Raw genomic sequence first — 22758 nt, 5'->3', positions numbered from 1 at the left:
CCCGGTCTTTCTTACTTGAGTTTGAGATGAGATGAGCTGCACGTTAAAATGGTATATCTCGTGTCCTTTCAATAACATTTATTTTCATGAAATGGTAGCAGGCTGGGATTGTTGAATTTCCAGAATGCCCCAATCACATTATTTTGTGTACCATAGAATATGGGGGGGGGGGGGATTCAGAAGATTACAGTTCACCACTAGATGTCACTGTGACCTGACTGAAGACTTCAGTATTATCGACATAACAAAGTATAGTGAGTATTCTGTCATTGCATTTCTCAGGTTCATACTGAATCTACAAAGAGCAGCACTGGAATATTCTAGGATGGGAATAGGGAGCTTGTGGCATTCCAGAGATTGCAGAACTACACTTTGCACTGTCCTTGCCTATTGACTATGATGATTGTCAGGGCTGCTGGGAGTTGGAGTCCAACAACACATGGAGAGCCACAGACTCCCCATCTCTGTTCTACCATAGGACAAGACGAGATACCTGCCTCTTCTCCACGTGCTGTCTATGTAGTCCAGCATTGCCCATAAACATGCACTGAAGGAGCTGGTTGGTAGGAGAGGAGCCAGTCCTCTAACCAGCTTGGTTGCAAGCACACAGAGGTAGCTGAACCACATTAAGCGATCTTGCGTGGGGAAATTCCAGTGTTTTTCTTTTGAGCGAGGTTTCTAGCCACACTTTTCCCACTGGAGATTTGATTGCACAGTAGTTTTCGAATAACAAAAGTACAGTTGTTCTATTTAACGATTTGAGTATTTCCTATACAAAAGAAAGATTAGGTTAAGAGGGTTGCCTGGAGAATTGCAGCACTGTGAAGCAGAACTATTGCATGTATGTGGAAGACAAAAGGAACAACCTCCTTAATCTCTTTGGGATTTGAGGTGAAAAACAGGATTTAAAAATAAGTCTTCTCAACTCTGCAGGCATCTTTTGTTTTCTACAATCCCGTTCCTAATTGTCTTCATTTATTACATAATGCATATTTTGCACAGGGTGAAAACAGCAATTGCTTGTGAATGGGTGCTGTTCTGTACCTTATGCAAAGTAAGTTGGGAGAGTGAGGTGGTAGAATTCTGGAAGTAAACTTGTATTATTGAGAGAGGTTTACATTATGATGTGCTGGTTTTGCTGCAGATCATTCAAAAATGTAATGCCCTTTCTGCACTGGGGCACTCCAGCACTCTGCCATGTCATTCTGCGTCCCATGTAGAATAGCTCTCTGGTTCCGCCATATTTTAGTAAACAATAAATTTAAGACTTGAGGTCACATCTCTTCTGAAATCCAGGTATGAACGAACAAATTCTCCCCACAATCAGGAACCTCTGCAGTAATCAGGGTTTTTGATCATAAGAATCAGGCTTTTATCAGACCTTCTGCGCTCAGCCTGGGAATATTGAGTGGGGCAGACATGCCTTGTGTATGTGGAGACATCAAGGTGCCCAGAACTGCTTTCACTTCCCAGTTTAAGCCCTGACACTAATTTTGAATGTGCAAATAGAGCTTACAACAACACAGCCTTGTTCCTACCCTGTGTTCATGTGAACATTAGCAAAAGGGTAAGCTACATTCCACTTTTGCTCAGTATGCTGTAGCATCCTATAGAGAGGACTACTCCTTCTTTTGAAAGTAGGGCAGAGGAGAATTCTGGGATACCCTGATTCAGCTTCCCTTTACCATGAGCTTTGTTTTTGGAGAATACCCTTGTCCATGCGTATGCACGATTCAGAAATACTGTATGGCAGGCCCTCCTGAGTAAGCTCTGCAAGGATTGCCTTGATGTCCGCCTCAGATTGGTGGCAAGTGACCCCTTGTGTGATTAGCTCTCACACCTGTTTCGCTTTCTAGGTCACCCTTTGTTTGCCAGTCGGAAGACTCATGCTGTGTCCCTCTTCAATTGTTCTCAGGCTCTGCTTGCTCCTTGCTGTCTGCCTCACTCCCCTCACTAGCTATCCTGCACTCCGTTTCCTCACTTGGCCTCTCAACAGTGCTCCCTACTTATTACAGAGGAGTTGCTTCTCCAAAGTCCAAATGCTTATTCTGATAGCGAGACCCCATGCCCTCGTGCACAGTGGATCTGAAGATGCCAGGGATGAACCTGGGACCTTCTGCATGCAAAGCAGATGTTCTTCCACCAAGCTAGATCACTTCTCCTGCAGTCTTCAGGTAGGAAAAGCTCGTGTCTGAAACCCTGGAGAGCCTCTGCCAGTTACCAACAATATTGAACTAGACAGGCCTGTCCTTGATATAAGGCAGTTTCTTATTTCCCTAGGAGCTGCAGGGCAAAACTCGCATAGGACCCAAAGACAGGAAAGGCTATGCACTGTGACTGGACTTGTGAGTTTGGATAGTTGTGAGCCAGTCCTTGGAGGCACATGGAAAGAGAATTTCACACTAACCAGCCCAATGGTTGGCTGAAAAGCTCTGTTACACTTGCCAAAGGCCATATGAAGATACAGAGTCATATAACTGTAGAGTTGGAAGGGACCCTGAGGGTCATCTAGTCTTTGACGTTGGCTAAAAAGCAGGCTATTCAGGAACACTGCTGCTCTAGTGAATTCTACCTTTTTTTCCTTCCTCTCATTGGTCAGGAAAAGACCTGAGCAGAGAATTTCCTCAGTGCTCCCCCCCTCCCGTCATCTCACCAAATTTGCCTGTCATTCCTTTGAAAATCTCAGCAGAGCTGTTTTCCCAGAACGTTGCCATCTTTCATTGTACATCATGCACTTAAACCGTGCTGGCATATGATACGTAGTATGATTAAAGATGTCAGCCCCCCTGGGTATTAATGCTTCGGCAGGAGGATTTGAAGAACTAGGCTAGGACAATGAAGATAATGCAAGAACCGAAGGTGAGGTGAAGGAAATGAAAAAGGGAAAGGCCTCTGGGTCAAAAGAGCATAATGTTATTTAACACTCAAAACTAGAAAGCAGAGAGAGTGACAAGCAATTGGTTACTGGCAGCAAGCTCAAATTGAAAGCTCTAACTGAGCTAGAGTAGACACAATGGACCTAAATCATGTCCATTAAATAGGTCTACTCTGAGTATGACTAACATTGGATACAGTTTAAAACAGTTTGTTTTAAAGTTAAACTCTAGCCCCAAAATCATCGTTTGGGCAAATGAAGCTACAGTGGAACCTCGGTTTATGAACACCTCAGTTTATGAATTTTCGGTTTACAAACGCCGCGGACCCATCTGGAACGGATTAATTCACTTTCCATTACTTTCAATGGGAAAGTTCAATTCAGTTTATGAACGCTTCAGTTTGTGAACAGACTTCCGGAACCAATTACACCCATGCTTCGGGTTAAGTACGCTTCAGGTTGAGTACTCCGCAGACCCGTCTGGAACGGATTAATCCACTTTCCATTACTTTCAATGGGAAAGTTCGCTTCAGTTTATGAATGCTTCAGTTTATGAACAGACTTCTGGAACCAATTGTGTTCATAAACCGAGGTACCACTGTACTGATATTTGCAGTCATTTTGCAAATGTCAATAATTCTCAGATTTGGTTTTAATGGATGTATAAATTCATGGAGGATAAGGCCCTCAGTGGTTTACTAGCTATGATGGCTATGCTCTGCCTCAAAGGTCAGTTGCAGCAGTGCTTCCGAATACCTGCTGCTGGAAACTGCAAGGAGAAGGTAGAGTCCTGCTCGTGGTTTGCCCTCGGGCATCTGGTTAGCTACTGTAAAAACAGGATATACTGGGTAAGATGGGCCATTAGTTTGGTCCAACAGGCTCTTCTTATGTTGAACCAGGTATCACATATTCAGTGAATATTTGTGTGTGAGAATACTGTGGGAATACGGGACATCAAAATTTGTAGAGGAGGATTTTGAAAGTAACTTTTAAAAGAATCATGGGATTGTGTAGAGTGGGAAGCGATCCCATGGGTCATCTCACTGCAATGCAGTAATTCTGCCCACAGCTATTCCTGGTTGGGCTCGAACCACCAACCTTCTGGTTAACAGCCAGATTTACTGACCCATTGCACCAACATCGACATTGTTTCTGCTCTCTGTCCAGGTTGGCTATTTCTCAAATTGCCTACTGGTTTTCTTCGCAGAACCAATTGCATAATCTGGCTTTAGGAGGGTCTAATCAGAACAGTCGGCAAGGTTACAAGAGGACGTGTCATCGTGCACTTGATTTATTTACTATCTTTTACTAGCAGGGCCACGTTCTCGGTTGCTAAATTTCAGCTATAAAAAAGGGCATATCTGAGCAGCCAGCCAGCCAGCCAGCCAGCCTGTGCACCAATCTGTGTGTTTATCACATATGCTGTGAAGAGCAGAATTCCCTAAGAACGTCAAGTCCTGGTTTGCCCAATCAGACCAAGGTCTCTGTTCAGAACACACTTGGGTTCAATGGATGTAATTAATCTAGGGTTGCAATCCTATCCCCACTTACTTGCAAGTAAGCCCCATTAGGCCCTTCCAGATATCCTTCTGATGTTTGTGATTATTTGTGCTCATGAGAGCATGGGGTGGTTATACTTGATCCTGCCTAGAATACTGTTTGTGTCTGCAAAAGTTTTGGGGTGGATTTCTTGTTTTTTTTCCCCCAGCCAATGCATGAACTCAACTTCCTGCTGATATCCTGTAACTGCAGGAGAGGTTTCGTAATCAATCTGTCTTCCCAGGAAACTCTAGGAATTGTAGCTGGGGCTGCAGGGGTGGGGGGAAGAATTGTGGCCTAATAACTCTCAACACCCTTAACACACTTTAGTTCCCAGAATTCTCTGAGGGATGACTGTTTAAAGCATCATATTGATTTAAATGTGTAGGGTGAATGTGGCAAATGCTTACAGGAACACACTTTTTACACATTATTCTCTAAATAAATTACCTCTCAGGGAATTATGTATATACACAGAATGAAAGGGGGGAATAGACAGTTCACTACTTATAATGCATAAATAAGGACCCCCCCTTTAAAAATAATACTATCCTCTCCCCTGTTGTGAGTAAGCAGGGCCAAGGGGAATGTTAAGGGAAGCCAGATCTTCGGGGGGGGATCTGATGCAGGTAGACTTGAGCCTGACACTTCCTCTGCGTTTCAAAAGAAATGGTACCACTGTTAAAAACTGCCCATCCCCAAAGGCTGATCAAAGGGACCACCTGCCACGGTCTCAGAGGCAAACCCCATCCGCCTGCCTGCCTCCATCTCGCCCACCCCCATCCTTTTAGATTTACCCTCTTTCCTCCCAAACGCACAAAACAACTCTTCCCCTCCCCTCCTCAGAGGAGGGGTGTGTCGCGCTCGGTTCCTCCCATTGGCCGGCGCCGCAACGGAGCGGCGAAAGCTCGGCTCCGATTGGCTGCGGCGCGTTCGGCGAGCGGGCCAGCTGCGATCCGCCCTCCCGGCTGCTCAGTTGCAAGCTGAGGACCGCGGCGGCCGCGCGGCTAGACGGGGGCGAAAGCGGTTGAGGTCGGAGCGAGCCGGCGTTTGCCTGGAAAGCGGTGAGTAGGGGGAGGGCTCTGCTTCTTTGCCGCTCTTCCGCTTATCTCGGGAAGGAGGCGAGAAGATAGCCTCCATTTTATACCTACCTGTGAACAGGATAGATAACAATTAGGAGGAGCAACCCCTTCCCTTCAATTCTTAATACAGTAGGGGGGTCTTTATGTAATCCCTTTTAAGGAATTTATTTTCTTTCCCTTTCATCTATTATTGCATCCTGCTTCTCCCATCTTTTTGGGGGCTGGGGTGGGGACATCAGTGTGCCTCCCTGATCTACTGGGGGTAACCTTTTCCAGTATTGCCCCCTCCCAATCTCTTTATTACGTCCTCATCTCGGAGATTTCTGGTTCTGTCTGGTTTCTCTTCCCAGTCGCTCTCTTCGCCCTCCCCCTTTATAGTGGGGAGGCTTCTTATTAGCCCTCTTCACCTCCACCCCCCATGTTTCTACCTCTACAACATCCTGCCCCCTCAGCCCCTTGGCCCTCAAGCTGTTTTGGGACTACAATTCCCATCATCCCTGACCACTGGTCCTGTTAGCTAGGGATGGTGGGAATTGTAGTCCCAAAACAGCTGGAGGACCAAGTTTGGCCACCACTGCCTTGTGGCCTTTCTCGCCTCCCACCCCCAATGTCACTCTCCTCCTCCAGTTCCATGTTGAACTCTCCACTCTCCCCATTATTCCCATTGTGCATTGAGGGGGGGTTCCCTTAATCTATTTCCAGAGCCACCCCTTAATGTCCTGTCCCCCATTTTTCTTCAAGGGAACTAACCCCCCCAAAAAAACCCTTTATTGAGGACACAGCTTCAAGATATTCACTTCGTCTCCATCATTTCCCCAAATCTAGCCTACCCTTCTTAGGGACTCTCATCCCACTGCACACCCCATCCCATTCTCAAAGAATCTTCCCCATTGGTCAAATTTTGGGGAAACGATTTCAATTCTGACAATGCCCAGTGTCTCTTGTGAGCCTTTCCAGGTGCTCTCATGGTAAGAACATCAGAAGAGCTTCTGGCTTCTGGATCAGGCCAATGACCCATGTAGTCCAGTATCCTGTTCTTACAGTGCAGGCATCCCCAAACTTTGGCCCTCCAGATGTTTTGGACTACAATTCCCATCATTCCTGACCACTGGTCCTGTTAGCTAGGGATCATGGGAGTTGTAGGCCAAAACATCTGGAGGGCCACAGTTTGGGGATGCCTGTTACAGTGGCTGAGCAGATGCCTGGGGGAAACCCGCAAGCACAACCTGAACTCAAGGCTGCTTTGCTTTCCTGTGGTTTCCAGCAACTGGTATTCAGAAGCATTGCTGCCTCTGACTGTGAAGGCCGAGCAAGCCATTGTTGCTAGTAGCCAAAGACAGTATCATCCTCCATGAATTCATCACCACCACCAACATCCTGACTTGAGCCTCTTTGCTCCTCTCCACCCCTCCTGGATGGTCCTTCTTTCCTGAGGAACAGGAAGCCGATTCAGACCAGCCAGCCAGCCTCTGCCCAAGGATAACATTCTTAGATGCTTTCTGTAGTTTGTTTTGGACACTCTTCCCATCACCACTCCCAGAAATTTAAAGGTTCAATTGCATTATCAAAACAAGCAAACGGTTTGGGCAGGTGCACATTGGAATTTGTGCTGCAAGCTTTTCATCAGCTTCATCGGTGGATTAATCAACTACTCTTGTTGATTGAATGGCGGGGGCTGTTTCCATCAGTGAAGGAATATTTTAATCAGAGAGTTTTGTTTTGTAGCAGTTTTGGTTCTAGTTTGTTAACCATCCCACCAAGGGACTCTAAGGATGTCCTTTTAGCAAATGATTGGCAGGTTTTGTTTATCAAAACTGCGAGTGCTTATGAAACTTAACCATTTAACTACTTGAAAGGCAAGTGACTAACTAAAATAAACCCACCCATTTCTTGCAAGTCCAAAATACGTGACTGTTTTTTAAATGGAACTGTAGAGTTTGAAGAGGTCAAAGGGTGATAAAAACCAGACTGCTAACCAATTTTGACCCGGGATAAAGTTCCTTCTACATATCTCATATTCTGTACTCAAATATTTTAAATAAATCAATATTCACCCGCAAAGATAATGATGTTTGGGAGACAGATAGCCAGGTACTAAAGTCCCAACCTCTGACCCCCGGAATTTAACTTGGAAGCCTTGAGGACTAGCAGCTTTTTTTTTTTTAAAGAAAGCTTAGATTCCAAAGGATGATGAATGCTGTCCCCAGGGCTGATTACAACACTTGTAGAACATACCCAGCCCAAAGAATCTTGTGTCCTTATCTTCTGTAGTTACAGAAAATGTAGCATTTGTGCTCATCTTTTCTTCTCAGATTCCCTCCCAACCCATACTCAAAAAGACCTTAGCCAAATCTTGATGGGAAGAGCCTGAAGACAAAAAAGCAGCAGGAAGCACAGCATTTTCTGCACTGTGTTGTATCCAACCAAGTCCTACTCAAATTAATGAACCTAAGTTAGCCATGTCCATTACTGTAATTTCAATAGGTTCACTCTGAGTATGGTTAGCATTACCACTGTCTGTCTGTCTGTCTGTGCTATGTGTTTCAATACTAAAACCTCCCTTTTGTGGCAGGTGATCAGTTTTTGATCACCCACTTACTCTTAACACAACACTCCCCCAAATCCATATTTGCACCTGGGGAGAGGGTTGCAAAGCCCCCTGTGAAATGACGCTTTCTTTGCTCTCTGTCTCCATTCCCTTGTTTTTCTGCCCCACCCCCACTCTGTTTTCCTTGCCACAAATGACTATTTGTGTCTCTGTCCCCTTATGTAAGAAAACCTCTTTCCTTCAAAAGATCCCAAACAGTTTGAGTCTTTGGAGGGGGGATTTCTTTTCCATTCAAGTACTCCCTCATATCAACTGCTTTTATCGTGGCTGGTTTCCAATTAAGGCCTTCTTCTTCCAGGGATTGTCAGCCGCAAGCGGTTCTTTGACTGGTGTTGCTCTGATGTTTTGAAAAGGGGGTGGGGGTGGGTTCATGCATTCTAGGGATTGAAACTGGATGGAAGAGAGCATTGCTGCGGTTCTCTGTAAATTATCACAATAAATTCTGGTGCACTTATGCAGAAAGGGGTCTTGCAAAGGAGCCCTTATCCCTTCTCTTGCCTGGTTGGAACCAGAAACAGCCCTCCTGTTCCTTCTCCTCTCACTTCCCTCTAGTTGGTTTGATTTAATTTTAATTTGGGGTGGGGGTGGGAGGAGGAAACCTTTCCTAGCAGTGGACGGTAGAAAGATCCTGGATAGCAGGGAGCACGTTATAAGACCATATATCAATTATCTTGCTATAGCCATCAAACGAAGCGGTTCTGCTTTGCTCTTCTGTGCTGAGTCATGTTTAGGTACTGTTTAATCGATTTGCTGTTTCAGCGTAGGGAATTCGCCTTGCGCCGAATCATGCCGTTTTTTCACCAGGCTAGTGAGCACAGGCAGTGGTGGTCCAGGGCAGGGTAGCAGCCTGAGGCCTGGTCTTTCCCATCACCTGCAGCTAGAGGGGTATAGAATCATAGAATCACAGAATTGTAGACTTGGAAAGGTCCCCCCCCCCCCCCCCCGCAAGGGTAATCCAGTCCAACACCCTGCAATGCAGAAATCCGAGCTAAATAATCCCTGACAGGTGGGCATCCATACCCTGTTTAGAAACTTCCAATGAAGGAGAGCCCACTAACTTCTGAGGGAGTCCGTTCCATTGCCAAACATCACTTATCGCCAGAAAGTTCTTCCTAATGTTTAGTCGGAATCTCCTTTCCTCTCCTATGAATCCATTGGCTTGGGTCCTACCCTCTGGAGCAGTAGAAAACAAGCTTGCATGTTTGAAATGTGCCCTTGAACTGATAATAACTCTTGGTTGCATGAGTGGAGGATAGGGAGCTTGCGAATGTGCCTCGAAACTAGCCTACTGTACAAAGTAAAATTTACACCTGTTGCTCTGCCCACCCCCTTTGCCTCTGGGCCCACCTGCACCCAGCATGTGGCCCCCGGCAAATTGCCCAAGAGGGAATGAGGCCCTTAGGCTCATTTTTCCGGGTGTATTTGCCTAGGAAGTTCCAGTGGAACAGCATAGCAAAGTTTTCTCAGCCAAATGAGGTGATGTGTTTGGAGCAGCTGCCTGCCACTTTGTGGTGGATGCAAAACACCAGGATTGCATCTGTTCCCCAGGGGCGGCACCTGTTCTTTGCTTGATCCTGTTGCCGGTGTGGGAGGGAGGGGCTGCAGTTCCTGCAGATCAAGGCCCGGGCTTAGTCACTGCTGATTCCCGGCTCCGAAGGAATAATGATGGCAATTACAGTGATCTTTGGAACAGGAGAGGTTGCCATTTGGCTTTGCTTGGCAGAAATGAGCTGCGGTTTAATTTGTACTCTGATCTGCAGAAGACATGAGCTGCTTGTGTGCATAAGCAGATTGACTGACACCCTAGGAACATACAGTACAAACAAGCTGCTTAATACCGAATCCTGCATTGCAGAGGTTGGGCTGGATGACCCTTGGGATCCCTTCCAATTCTACCATTCCATAATTCTATGAGTCAGGCCAATGGCCCATCTAACCCAATATTGTTTACACCAGAGGTTTTCAACCTTTTAGAATCCACGGATCCCTTGACCAACTACCTCCTTTCTGTGGCACCCCTTTGGGGCTCAGGAGCCCTGTTATGTTACCCCTTGCCTGCAGAGCTGGCAGCCTCTCATCCTTTTTTGAACACCCTTCCTTGTGGAGTGTTCTCTCAACCTCCTCTCCTCTCCCCGGGAGTCCTCTGGGCAGCCACTGCTACCACCCCTGATCTCTGAGCTCCCCCACCCCACCCCAAAGAGAGGTGCCTCCCTGAGACTTGTCTGTCCATTCCCAACAGCAAGGACTGGCTGGCTGGGCTCCCTTGCCCATTTGCTTGCTTGCTTACTCGGAGACTGCTTCACCTCCTGGCAACCAGCACCCCCTGGCCAGCCCCAGAAGCACCATTCACCTGCGGAGCTTGTAGCCAGGGCTGCTGCTGCAACAAACAGCCATGTAAGCCTTGGGGAGGCAGAGATGCAAGAGGGCATCAGAGGAGGGAGGGAAGGAAAGAGGGATGGAGCCCAGTGTTGCCCATGGCACCCCTGACCATCATTCACGGCACATTGGTTGAAAATCTCTGGTCTACACTGACAACAAGCAGTGGCTCTCCAGGGTTTCCGGTAGGGGACAATTCCCAGCCCTACCTGGAGAGGCCGTCAGGGATCGAACCAGGGACCTTTGGCATGCAAGGCAGATGCTCTATCCCTGAGCTATGGACCTTGCCTCGTCATAGGAAGCTGCCCTCTGCTAAGTAACAGCTTTAACCCGAAGTTGGGGTTGCTTTTAAATGAATGCTGCCATTGAGATAGAGCTGAGGAGTTGAAGTCTGCAACATCTGGAGGGCAGCACATTGGTAGTACTGTGTTAACTGGTCCTGGCGTAAGACAGATTCTTCCCTTTCAGGTGTGCTTGTCAATAGGCTTCTTGCCTGGTCTTCTGTGGCAAGTAAGGGTTGCCATTGGTGGGCCAGAAGCAGAAGTTCTTTTAAATTTTCACGTACAGCACACAAACATTCCTTTGGGGCCATTAAGGATTAGCAAAATTAATGTGTGGTCAGCAGAGGCTGGTTTAAAACACTCTCACACACAATTTTTAAATATCAGTAACTTTGGGCAAATTGGAGTGGACCCAGGTGGCGCTGTAGTTAAACCACTGAGCCTAGGGCTTGTTGATCAGGTGGTCAGGGTTTGAATCCCTGTGACGGGGTGAGCTCCCGTTGCTCGGTCCCAGCTCCTGCCAACCTAGCAGTTCGAAAGCACGTCAAAATGCAAGTAGATAAATAGGAACCGCTACAGCGGGAAGGTAAACGGCATTTCCATGTGCTGCTCTGGTTTGCCAGAAGCGGCTTTGTCATGCTGGCCACATGACCTGGAAGCTATACGCCGGCTCCCTCGGCCAATAATGTGAGATAAGCGCCGCAACCCCAGAGTCGGTCACGACTGGACCTAATGGTCAGGGGTCCCCTGTAACTTTACCCTTTAACTTTGGGTAAATTGGAGTGGTTGCTGTGAGGATATAACATGCAGATTTGCCATTTTTGTTCTGGGGCTGTGTTTGGGTTTGAGGACAAACACTTTTTCCAAAATCTTTCAGTCAGAAAGATCTTTGCAAGCAGAAGTCTGCAGCCAACAAAGAAATGTTTGTATGGGTGACTGGCTGTTAAGTGCCATGATAAAACAGGGTGTCTTGTTTTGCCTGAAAAGCTTGAAATGTCTTTGGGTCCAAAGAGTTCAGCTTAGTTTCATTTCTGGTATAATGCATGTGTATCTGATGTATGTGTTCAGTATCTAGATGTAGCTTGCATAGACCTGGGAATCCTGCGTACAGAGGTACCTCGGGTTACAAACGCTTCAGGTTACAAACTCGGCTAACCCAGAAATAGTACCTCAGGTTAAGAACTTTGCTTCAGGATGGGAACAGAAATTGTGCTGCGGTGGTGCGGCGGCAGCAGGAGGCCTCATTAGCTAAAGTGGCACCTCAGGTTAAGAACGTACCTCCAGAACGAATTAAGTTCTTAACCAGAGGTACCACTGTATTGTTATATTACTCTGTGTCTGGCTGGCTAAACCAGGTGAGGGTAGCCAAGGGGGTCTCAAACCCTCGGTCAGTTAGGGACTTCCCCTGCATGTGAAGACAAGCTCAAGTGGATGAACGGATGAGACCAATAGTGGGTCCAATGGTCAAGAAGGTGGTTTCTGCACATGAGGGGCAGGTGGGGCTCATCAACCTGGGAAGGTAGCCCATCTAGGAGAAGGAAAATTCTGATCCTAAACCTCTGCTGCCATGTGGCTCTACTCCTTCATGAGAAAGGATTTGGGAGTAAACCCCAGGGGAAAGTCTTTACCCACTGCCTTGTGGGACATCTTCAGGAGAAGAAAGGGCAACACAAATAAAGAGTGGAATCCCTAAGGCGATTGGATCGTGCCGTGTATGCCTCTGTCTCGCAACTTCTGCAGCCAAGCTGGTGCCAAATGTCTTGCTCTGCTTTCCTTTGGACCACATCAGCAAGACAGATGTCATCTGTCATCTGGGCAGCCCAGGACCTCCATACACATTGCCCAGGCTCGTGCCCCAGAGAGGTCAATACACTGTTTGACTTCATCCCTGGAGATGCACTCCATTGTCTCTCAAGACAGACAGGTGTCAACAGTAGGTATTTAGGGACATGACAGAGGGATTAGAACATAGCCATCAAGGCTAGTAGCCACTGGTAGCCTCATCCTCCATGAATTTGTCTAATCCACTTTCCATAGAATCATAGAATTTTAGAATTGGAAGAGACACCAAAGGTCATCCAGTCCAACCTCCTGCAATGCAGGAATCTCAGTTAAAGCATCCATGACAAGTGGCCCACCAACCTCTGCTTAAAAACCTCCAAGGAAGGAGAGTCCACCACCTCTCAAGGGAGACCATTCCACTTTAAAGCAATCCAAGTTGGTGGCCGACACTACACCCTATGGGAGCAATTCCACGGTTTATTTATGCGGTGTTAGTCCCAAATCTTCTAACATTTCAGCTTCCTCAGGCTCTGAATAGCCTGCCTTGCACTGCCTACAAAAGGAGGTTGCGTTAGTAAATTGTAACAGCTTTCTGTTTTCGTTCTCATTCAAATGCTTAATTCCACAGTGTCTTAGAATTGCATCAGATGTGAATACTGGTCATTTATCATAATAAAGGGATTGATTGAGTGATTGATTGCATCAGATGAAATGGAGTCCAGTTAACAAAAAGGATGCGCCATAATAAATTTGTTAGATTTTAAGGTATTGCAAAACTCTCTGGAAATGTCTTCAGAATCGTGGCTATTCTGAGTAGTTTAGCAACAGTTAAGTCGCTGGGAATTGAGTTCACACTCTGCAGCAGCATGGTGTCCTCCCAGATGCCTTTGAAATTTAACTTCCATCATCCCTGACCATTGGCCATGCTGGCTCATGAGAGTTAGAGTCCAACAACATTTGGAGGGTGTTGATTCTATCTGCAGAGGAGTAACCAGGTAGTACATTGGAATCTATTGATTGAACTCAGGGGCATTTGCAGTTGATTTCGATGTGTCTTTGTCAATTGTAGTGTCGATTACAGCCCCGCGACGGGGTGAGTTCCTGTTGCTTGGTCCCTGCTCCTGCCAACCTAGCAGTTCGAAAGCACGTCAAAGTGCAAGTAGATAAATAGGTACCGCCCCGGCGGGAAGGTAAACGGCGTTTCCGTGTGCTGCACTGGTTCGCCAGAAGCGGCTTAGTCATGCTGGCCACATGACCCGGAAGCTGGATGCTGGCTCCCTCGGCCAGTAAAGTGAGATGAGTGCCACAACCTCAGAGTCGTCCGCGACTGGATCGAACGGTCAGGAGTCCTTTACTTTTACCTTTACCTTTACCTGCTTAGGGAACCTAGTAAAAAGCAAAATGGGACATAACTCAGTGCTACAGCTCTGCATGCACAAGGTCCCAGGTGCAATGCTCATTATCTCCAGGGAGGGCTGTAAGAGACCCCCCGGCTGAAATCCTGGCGAGTCACTGCCAGTCACAAGCTAGATCAGGGATGGGGAACCTTTTTGGATCCGTGGGCCAGATCATTATCAGGAGCAGCCTCACCTGTCCATTACCCGATGCCACAATGACATCAAGTGCAAGGTGCTTTGACGTCCCAGAGTTGGAACTTCAAAGCACCTTGCAAGGTGCTGCTAAAACAGAGTGTTTTTTCCCTTTCTTTTTTAGCATGGGGGTTCCATGGAATTTGCTGAACTGAGCAGGATTTAACTCCCCACTCATCAGTTAATAAAAGTAGCAGTTAAATCTTGCTGCTTTGGCTGCATACCCTTCCTCCGTGCCGGGAATAGGTGCACAGCCAATGTAGGATTTAACACCGTCCTCCTACCCAAGAGATGATGTCATGGGTTTTGTCAGTTGGTGGATGTGGTTTGGGGAAAATGGGTTTGTAGGCCAGAGGTCCCCCAGCCCTGAGACAGATGAACCCAAGGAGCTACCTTAGTGTAGGACAGCTTCTTGTGTAGCTCCATGCTTTCTAGCATTAGGAGAAACTGGGATAAATGTCCCTCTCTGTGCACTGTTCCAAATTGTGTTAATCCTCACCCACGTTCCCTTCTCGGTCATTTCCTTCTTGTTCCAGTGCCTGGTTTTATGACTGCCTGCAGAGTGGGGAGGAGATGCCTGGCTGTTAAATCTGGTCAAAAGTCATAAAGGGAGCCTTGTCTTCCAGATTAAAAAAATAAAAGAAAAGAAACCCCAATCAATAATTGTGCTTTGGAGCCAGATCTTGCAGTCACGCTGTGGAACTTCAGCCTCTGATCAACTCATTAACTCTGTGCCGATGGTGTCAGCGAGGACGGCGAGCAGCTCGGATTGCGGGATTCTCTTAGCCAGGTCTATTAACTTTGCAGAAATCAATTTTTTAAAAAAATTGCTGCAGATGAACCTCGTCAATTTCATAAAAGCAGCTGAGGACCGTGGCGCTTGGTGGTTGCGGCACCTCAGTCAGGACATTTCCTCCCCTGAGACAATGCCACGTGAACCTGACGGGACCCGTTCTCTTGAACCCTGTGCAACCACAGCGAGGCATCTAATGCAGCAGCTGCCGGTCTGGGATACCACCAGGTATCCCACTAACCGCTGGCCCTCCAGATGTTGCTGAACTGCAACTCTCAGCAATTACATGCCGCTCAGTGTTCAGGGATGGTGTGCATTAGGAACATAGGAAGAGCATAGAATGCTGCCTTGTAACCAGGCCAGACTTACCTTAATCATGAATGTTGATTTCAGTGGGTCTGCTCTAAATGGGACTAAGGTAGGATGCAGCCCAGGGGTGGAAATGAGAAACAGAAAAACCAAAACCTGTAGATTGATCCCTCCTTTCCTGACACATGGTTGGATCATAGAGATGGAAGGGACCCTAAGGATCATCTAGTCCAACCTGAATATGCAGCTGTCCCATATGCAGATCAAACCTGGCGTTATCAGTACCATACTCTAACCAAATGAGCTATGGTTGATATGCAGGAAGCATTGTTGGGGAAGGGCTGTAGCTCATTGGTAGAGCATTTGATTTGCATGTGGAAGGTCCCAGGTTTAATCCCCAGCAGCTCCAGGGAATTTCCCCTGTCTATTTTTTTTATACTAATTTTTATTGGATTTTTTAAACATAATTAAGCAAATAAACATACAATATAACAAATACATCCAACAAACACAGACATAGAAAAAAGTAAAAAGGGAGAGAAAGAAAGAACAAACAAACTTTAAAACATCAAATTTTTAAAATCATTATCTTATAGACTTCCCCTTTCCCCCTTTCTGATTTTCAATTTATAACCTTCTTTAGCAATATCTTTTATCATAATTTTCCAATCCTTATCTCAATTTTTCTTACATATATTATACTGCCCCCCTCCCAAAGATCCCCCAAGGGAATTTCCCCTGTCTAGTTGCTGAAGAGCTGCTCCCAGTCAGTGTAAACAATACAGTGGAACCTCGGTTTATGAACACCTCGGTTTATGAATTTTCGGTTTATGAACACCGCGGACCCAACAGGAACGGATTAATTCATTTTCCATTACTTTCAATGGGAAAGTTTGCTTCAGTTTATGAACGCTTCAGTTTATGAACAGACTTCCAGAACCAATTACACCCATGCTTCAGTTTATGAACGCTTCAGTTTAAGTACTCCGCGGACCCATCTGGAACGGATTAATCCATTTTCCATTACTTTCAATGGGAAAGTTTGCTTCAGTTTATGAACGCTTACCCCGCGGACCGTCTGGAATGGATTAATTCACTTTCTATTACTTTCAATGGGAAAGTTCGCTTCAGTTTATGAACGCTTCAGTTTATGAACAGGCTTCCGGAACCAATTGTGTTCATAAACCGAGGTACCACTGTACTGCGCTAGACAGACATGGGAAGACTTATACCAAGTCAGGCCATTGTCTGTCTAGCTCAGTATTGTCGACACTGACCGGCAGCAGCTCCCCAGGTTTGGGACAGCGTTCTGCTCCAGACCTACCTGGAGATGCCAGTGAATGAAACTGGGACCTTCCGAATGCAAAGCAAATGAGCAATGTTGTTGCCCAAAACATTCGGAGGTTTTTGGCCGATTAGCCAATCAATCAAATGTTGCACCCCTAGAAAATATTCAACCTTGATGGGTTTGAGGGTATAGACGTTTGGGGTGTAGATGTTGATATGTTCCGGCTTTTCTTTAAAGGTAAGACCTATCTTGTGAACATAGGGGTCCAGAGGCAGAACTTAAATCACTCTAGGTTGGATTTATTTATTTTTTAAAAAAAGTTGCCTCATTTGAGAGCGCTTGCTTTTGAAATGATAAACCAAATGCGGCAGCAGTTGTCCCGCTTGGTTTGTCTTCTCCTTTGTGACGCTGATGTGGCCTCATTGGGTCGCTTGCAGGCATAACTGATGTGCTTCCAATTGACATTTTAGTCTCTGTCTCAAGAGGCTGCCATTTAATAACAATAAATTTTTATTTATACCCCGCCCTCCCTGGCCAGAACCAGGCTCAGGGCAGCTAACACCAATGAAATTACAATAAAACGTAAAAGAAAAAAGAAAAGCAGTTAATTAAAATACGGGTTAAAATCCAGTTTAAAATGCAGCCTCATTTTAGTAGTAGCCCATAAATCTAAACCATAAGGTGAGGGAAACATAAAGGTCAGACTGAGTCCAAACCAAAGGCCAGGCGGAACAGCTCCGTCTTGCAGGCCCTGCGGAAAGATGTCAAATCTCGCAGGGCCCTGGTCTCTTGGGACAGAGCGTTCCACCAAGTCGGGGCCAGTACTGAAAAGGCCCTGGCCCTAGTTGAGACCAATCTAACCACTTTGCAGCTCAGGACCTCCAGAGTGTTGTTATTTGTGGACCTTAAGGTCCTCTGCGGGGCATACCAGGAGAGTCGGTCTGGAACAAGCTCTCGCCCTCCATCTCCCTCATAAAATCAATTACTCCTGACTGCTGGAAATCAGCCTTGGGGAGTGGCAGGGAGACTGCGCAGGGCTGCAATTCTCAGCACCCTTAATGCAGTTCCCAGGATTCTTTGGGGGAAGCCGTGTGCTTTAAATGTATGGTACCTATGCAACCTGAGGTTACAGCCGGACCATATACTGTATTTAAGGCACATGGCTTCCCCCAGAGAATCCTGGGAACTGTAGTTTGTTAGGGAGCTAGAAAGAAATTGCTGCCTGCTTGTATCCCTAAATAACAAAGAAGACGTTGGGGCAAGAGCGTGGAGTTTATCCTGTTTCATTGCCATACCAGTGTCATTTCTAAAGCTACTGAATATTTTAATATTGTTGTGTAAGGTAGGGCTGCCATAACAGTTGAAAGTTGTTGAGCTGCTGCTTCTTTTGCCAAAGTTGTTGAGCTTTTTGTAGTTTTGCCCAAACTTTTTGAGCTATTCTTAAGGAATATCTCAAAAAAATGACACTGCCGACATGGGTTGCCATACGTCCAGATTTTCCCGGACATTTTGGCAATTTCTGCTCGGACACTGCTTCTGAATGCAGTACAGTGGTGACTCGCTTAACAAATGCCCTGCTTAACGAAATTTTCGCTTAACAAAAGGTTTTTTTCTAGTGGAGGTTGCCTCGCTAGACGAATTCGTTTTACGAAAAATTCGTCTAGTGAATCGCGGTTTCCCATAGGAATGCATTGAAATTCAATTAATGCGTTCCTATGGGCAAAAAAAAAATTCAAAAAAAATTCAATGCATTCCTATGGGATTCGCTAGACAAATTTTTCGTTATAAGAAAAGACCCGTGGAACGAATTAAATTAGTCTAAGCGAGGCACCACTGTATTATGGATATGTCCAGGAAATTCCTGGAGAAATTTGAGGCTCTTTGCACTTTAACCTAATTTGCACTTTGCTACCTTTCCAAAGTCGTACTTCTCTTAGTTTTGTAAGAGAAGTTCTCTTTTTAAAAAAAGTGTACAAGCAAAATGTGTGTGTTGGGGGAAAGCGTGCCTGAAAACAACATAGAAAAATGGATTACCGTTAGGGGAAATCCCTTGCAAAGATGTGTAAATCAGGAGGAAATGGAACCAAAATGCTGGCAAATTTTCATTAGAAATTCTACCACTCCCCCGCAAAAAAATATAAACACACAAACTGATGTGAAAATGTGGTAAGCTGAATTTCAGACGGTTAAACAAAGAAATTAAAACTGGTCTACCTATTCTTACTGGGGTGTAGCTTAAACAGAAAAAAACTTAACATGCATTCCAAAATATCCCCACCCAAAAAAATAAATAAAAAAAATTCCCCCCTAACACTCTCACACACAGAAAAACCATAACCACTGAGCCATATATTTTCTGTGGCGTACTGATGACTGGACTAAGATGCTGTCTCCTATCTAATAATTATACATTTCCTTGCAGTTTTTCCCCTGTTACCACAGCAACCGTATAGTGATAGCTCAGCTGAAGAGCTGTCTGGGTGATTTATGGCTCAAAAGACACCCCCCCCCCAAGAAATCCCTTCCCTCATTGGAACATTCCTTGCGCTTGTATTCTTGCCCCACTGTGGGTGCCATGGCAACTTATCAAGAGGTGTTTGGGGGGGTCACCTGAGGCTGCTGCATTTTCTCCTGGTGAGTAAAGGCAAGGCTTTGTTACTACAGTATCTTGCACCGTGTTATCTCTGTGCACACATAACGCATCTGTGAGTGAGCAGAGCGTAAATGTGTACATATTAAATCTCCAATTTCTGGACTGTGAACTTTCCCATCTTGCAGAGGAAGGCTGAGCTGAACTAAGGGAAGATGGCTGATTTTTTTTGGTACACTGACGGTTTCGGTGTATTTAGCGTTGCATGCGGAATTTCCTAGCGCAGGGTCGCCTGGCATTTTTTTATCTGAGGCTGGATAGGAAGGGAAAAGGTTTAGATAATATAGCTGTTGGGCAGGCTGGTTCGTTCCCTCTCTCTCTCTCTCTCTCTCTCTCTCTCTCTCTCTCTCTCTCTCTCTCTCTCTCTCACACACACACACACACACACACACAGCATCAAGCAATGACTTGTATGTCAGCCATATTTATTACCTTTAGCTTCAGGCCTCTGCACAATAGACAATAACAAAATTATTGTTGCTACTAATTATTATTTGTATATATTTGCTTTGGTTTCCTGCCTTCAAATTTTTTAAAAATACAATATTAAGAACAGTGAAAACAAATTACAGTCAAGAGAATAAGTTGGGAAATATATATATATTCCTCAGCTGTCGAAGGCCAGAATCAAAGGTTGCATCTTCAGCATGTGGTGGAAACCACAAAACGAAGGTGCCAGGTGCATCTCTGTATGGGGCGGGGTGGGATTGTGCAGTTTAGGGGGCTGCCACACAGAATGCACCTTTCCAGGCAGCCTTCCCCCCGCCCGCCCCCCCGAGCTTATGAGGGTGGGGGGAACTACCCAGAGAGCCCCCTTCATCATTCTGAACGTAAAACGGCATGAAACAGAACAATGAAATCTTCAGCTTTGTTTATCGTTGCAATGCTAGAATCTTAACATCTGTAATTTCAACCCAGAGAGAGTTAACTCTCCCTCATCCAAAATACTTTTACTTGAATATCTTAGTATTGATAGGAATTTTTAACAATAAAATAAATCACAACCATCAGACTCTGCAATTTTTTTAATTAACTGTAGAAGGAACCTCCACCCCAAGGTTTATTATACCAGGAGCATAATTAAACAAATTGCACAAGTTCCTGAGATTCAGGACAGGCCCCAGCACTCACATAAAATTCAGTCGTCTTTCCTCTGTCTCCCATCCCAGTAAGCGCCATCCAACCAATGGAGAGGCATAACTCTGGATTGTATTCAAAGGTACATGTGTATTATTAAATCTGTGAAATGAACCCCATGTTCACAGAATTGATTTTAATTTCAGAAAATAACTACGGTACATAGACAAAATAGAGTAAGCTTAATTCTTTATATACAACAAGCCTTGCCTTCTAATAATGATGATCATAGAATCATAGAGTTGGAAGAGACCACAAGAGCCATCCAGTCCAACCCCCTGCCAAGCAGGAAACACCATCAAAGCATTCTTGACATATGCCTGTCAAGCCTCTGCTTAAAGACCTCCAAAGAAGGAGACTCCACCACACTCCTTGGTAGCAAATTCCACTGCCGAACAGCTCTTACCTTCAGGAAGTTCTTCCTAATGTTTAGGTGGAATCTTCTTTCTTGTAGTTTGAATCCATTGCTCCGTGTCCGCTTCTCTAGAGCAGCAGAAAACAACCTTTCTCCCTCCTCTATATGACATCCTTTTATATATTTGAACATTGCTATCATATCACCCCTTAACCTTCTCTTCTCCAGGCTAAACATACCCAGCTCCCTAAGCCGTTCCTCATAAGGCATCGTTTCCAGGCCTTTGACCATTTTGGTTGCCCTCTTCTGGACACGTTCCAGCTTGTCAGTATCCTTCTTGAACTGTGGTGCCCAGAACTGGACACAGTACTCCAGGTGAGGTCTGGCCAGAGCAGAATACAGTGGTACTATTACTTCCTTTGATCTAGATGCTATACTCCTATTGATGCAGCCCAGAATTGCATTGGCTTTTTAAGCTGCTGCATCACACTGTTGACTCATGTCAAGTTTGTGGTCTACCAAGACTCCTAGATCCTTTTCACATGTACTGCTCTTAAGCCAAGCCAGGTGTCACCCATCCTGTATTTGTGCCTTTACTTTTTTTTGCCCAAGTGTAGTACCTGCCAGCCTAGCAGTTCGAAAGTACATCAAAATGCAAGTAGATAAATGGGAACCGCTACAGCGGGAAGGTAAACGGCGTTTCCATGTGCTGCTCTGGTTTGCCAGAAGCGGCTTTGTCATGCTGGCCACATGACCTAGAAGCTGTACGCCGGCTCCCTCGGCCAATAATGCGAGATGAGCGCGCAACCCCAGAGTCGGTCACGACTGGACCTAATGGTCAGGGGTCCCTTTACCTTTACCTTTACCTAGTACCTTACATTTCTCCTTGTTAAAATTCATCTTGTTTGCTTTGGCCCAGTTGTCTAATCTGTTAAGGTCATTTTGAAGTGTGATCCTTTCCTCTGGGGTATTAGGAAAATATGATGATGATGATGATGATGATGATGATGATGATGGGGTTGATAAAAGAAACAATATTTTCCAGTGCATCCACCAAATTGTGTTTTTACCTTACTGAATAAGAAGATTCCTTTGAATGGGAGGCTAACACTGCCTGCTAGTCTTGATGGCTATGTTCTGCCTCCACGGTTGCAGGCAATAATGCTTCTGAACGCTAGTTGCTGGAAGCCACAGGAGGAGAGAGGGCTCTTATACTTGGTCCTGCTTACGAGCTTCCCAGAAGTGGCATCTGGTTGGCAGAGCCGGCCTCCCCTTAAGGTGGTGTGAAGTGCCCGCTTCAGGCAGTGCTCTGCCCTTCCCATTACTTCTGCCACCAAGAGGGAAGTGTGTGGCATGCCACATTGCCACTCGTTTTCCCCACCCCCAGAAGGGGAAGCCAAGCAAGCGGCAAGCTTTGAGGCGTGCCCTGGTTCCCGCTGAGTTTGGCAAGAGCTGGGGCATGGTGGCAGTGGAAATGGATGGGATGGGAGGAAGGAGGTGGCAATTCGAGTTTCACCTCAGGTGGCGAAACAGGACAGGCTGCCCCTGCTGGTTTTTTGTTTTTTTTGTTTTGTCTTTTAAGTGCTGGAAGAGGGTGGGGGAAAGAAAGAGGAACAAAAAGTGCAAAAATACAACAATAAATAAATAAATAAATATATACGGTAGTATAACAAAATATAATCAGTTACATTTCCATACATTATTATATAGGCGCTGGGGGTTAAACCACAGAGTCTAGGGTTTGCTGATCAGAAGGTTGGCGGTTCGAATCCCTGCAACAGGGTGAGCTCCCATTGCTCGGTCCCAGCTCCTGCCCACCTAGCAGTTTGAAAGCACGTCAAAGTACAAGTAGATAAATACCGTAACAGTTTCAAATTATGTTAAAAGGGTGAATAAGAACACCAAAATTCTTTAAACAATGGCAGATTAAAACACCTGAGAGCACCCAATTCAGCCACCTCAAAAATTTTTATTCTCTCTTCCCCCCCCCACCCGCCAATTTTAGTGATGTTGGAAGGGAGAAGAAAGGTAAGCACAGTGCTAATGTAGGCTGGGAAGATCTCTCCAGCCAACCCATGCCCTGTGGTGCATACC

At 45.8% G+C, this 22758-nt stretch overlaps 1 protein-coding gene across 1 annotated transcript in view; it reads left to right on the top strand.

Annotated features, from left to right (window-relative positions):
* The first annotated feature begins 5407 nt into the window (after positions 1-5407).
* The window catches only part of ABAT (4-aminobutyrate aminotransferase), a 49694-nt gene continuing 32343 nt past the window's right edge, over positions 5408-22758 (top strand). Inside the window, exon 1 of the mRNA XM_035131268.2 lies at positions 5408-5478. The gene's annotated coding sequence lies outside the window, so the exon portion shown is untranslated. The remainder of the gene's footprint in view (positions 5479-22758) is intronic.

The sequence above is a fragment of the Zootoca vivipara genome, chromosome 14 (genome assembly GCF_963506605.1).
Source record: "Zootoca vivipara chromosome 14, rZooViv1.1, whole genome shotgun sequence".
Taxonomy (NCBI): domain Eukaryota; kingdom Metazoa; phylum Chordata; class Lepidosauria; order Squamata; family Lacertidae; genus Zootoca; species Zootoca vivipara.
This window is presented reverse-complemented; position numbering and strand designations above follow the sequence as displayed.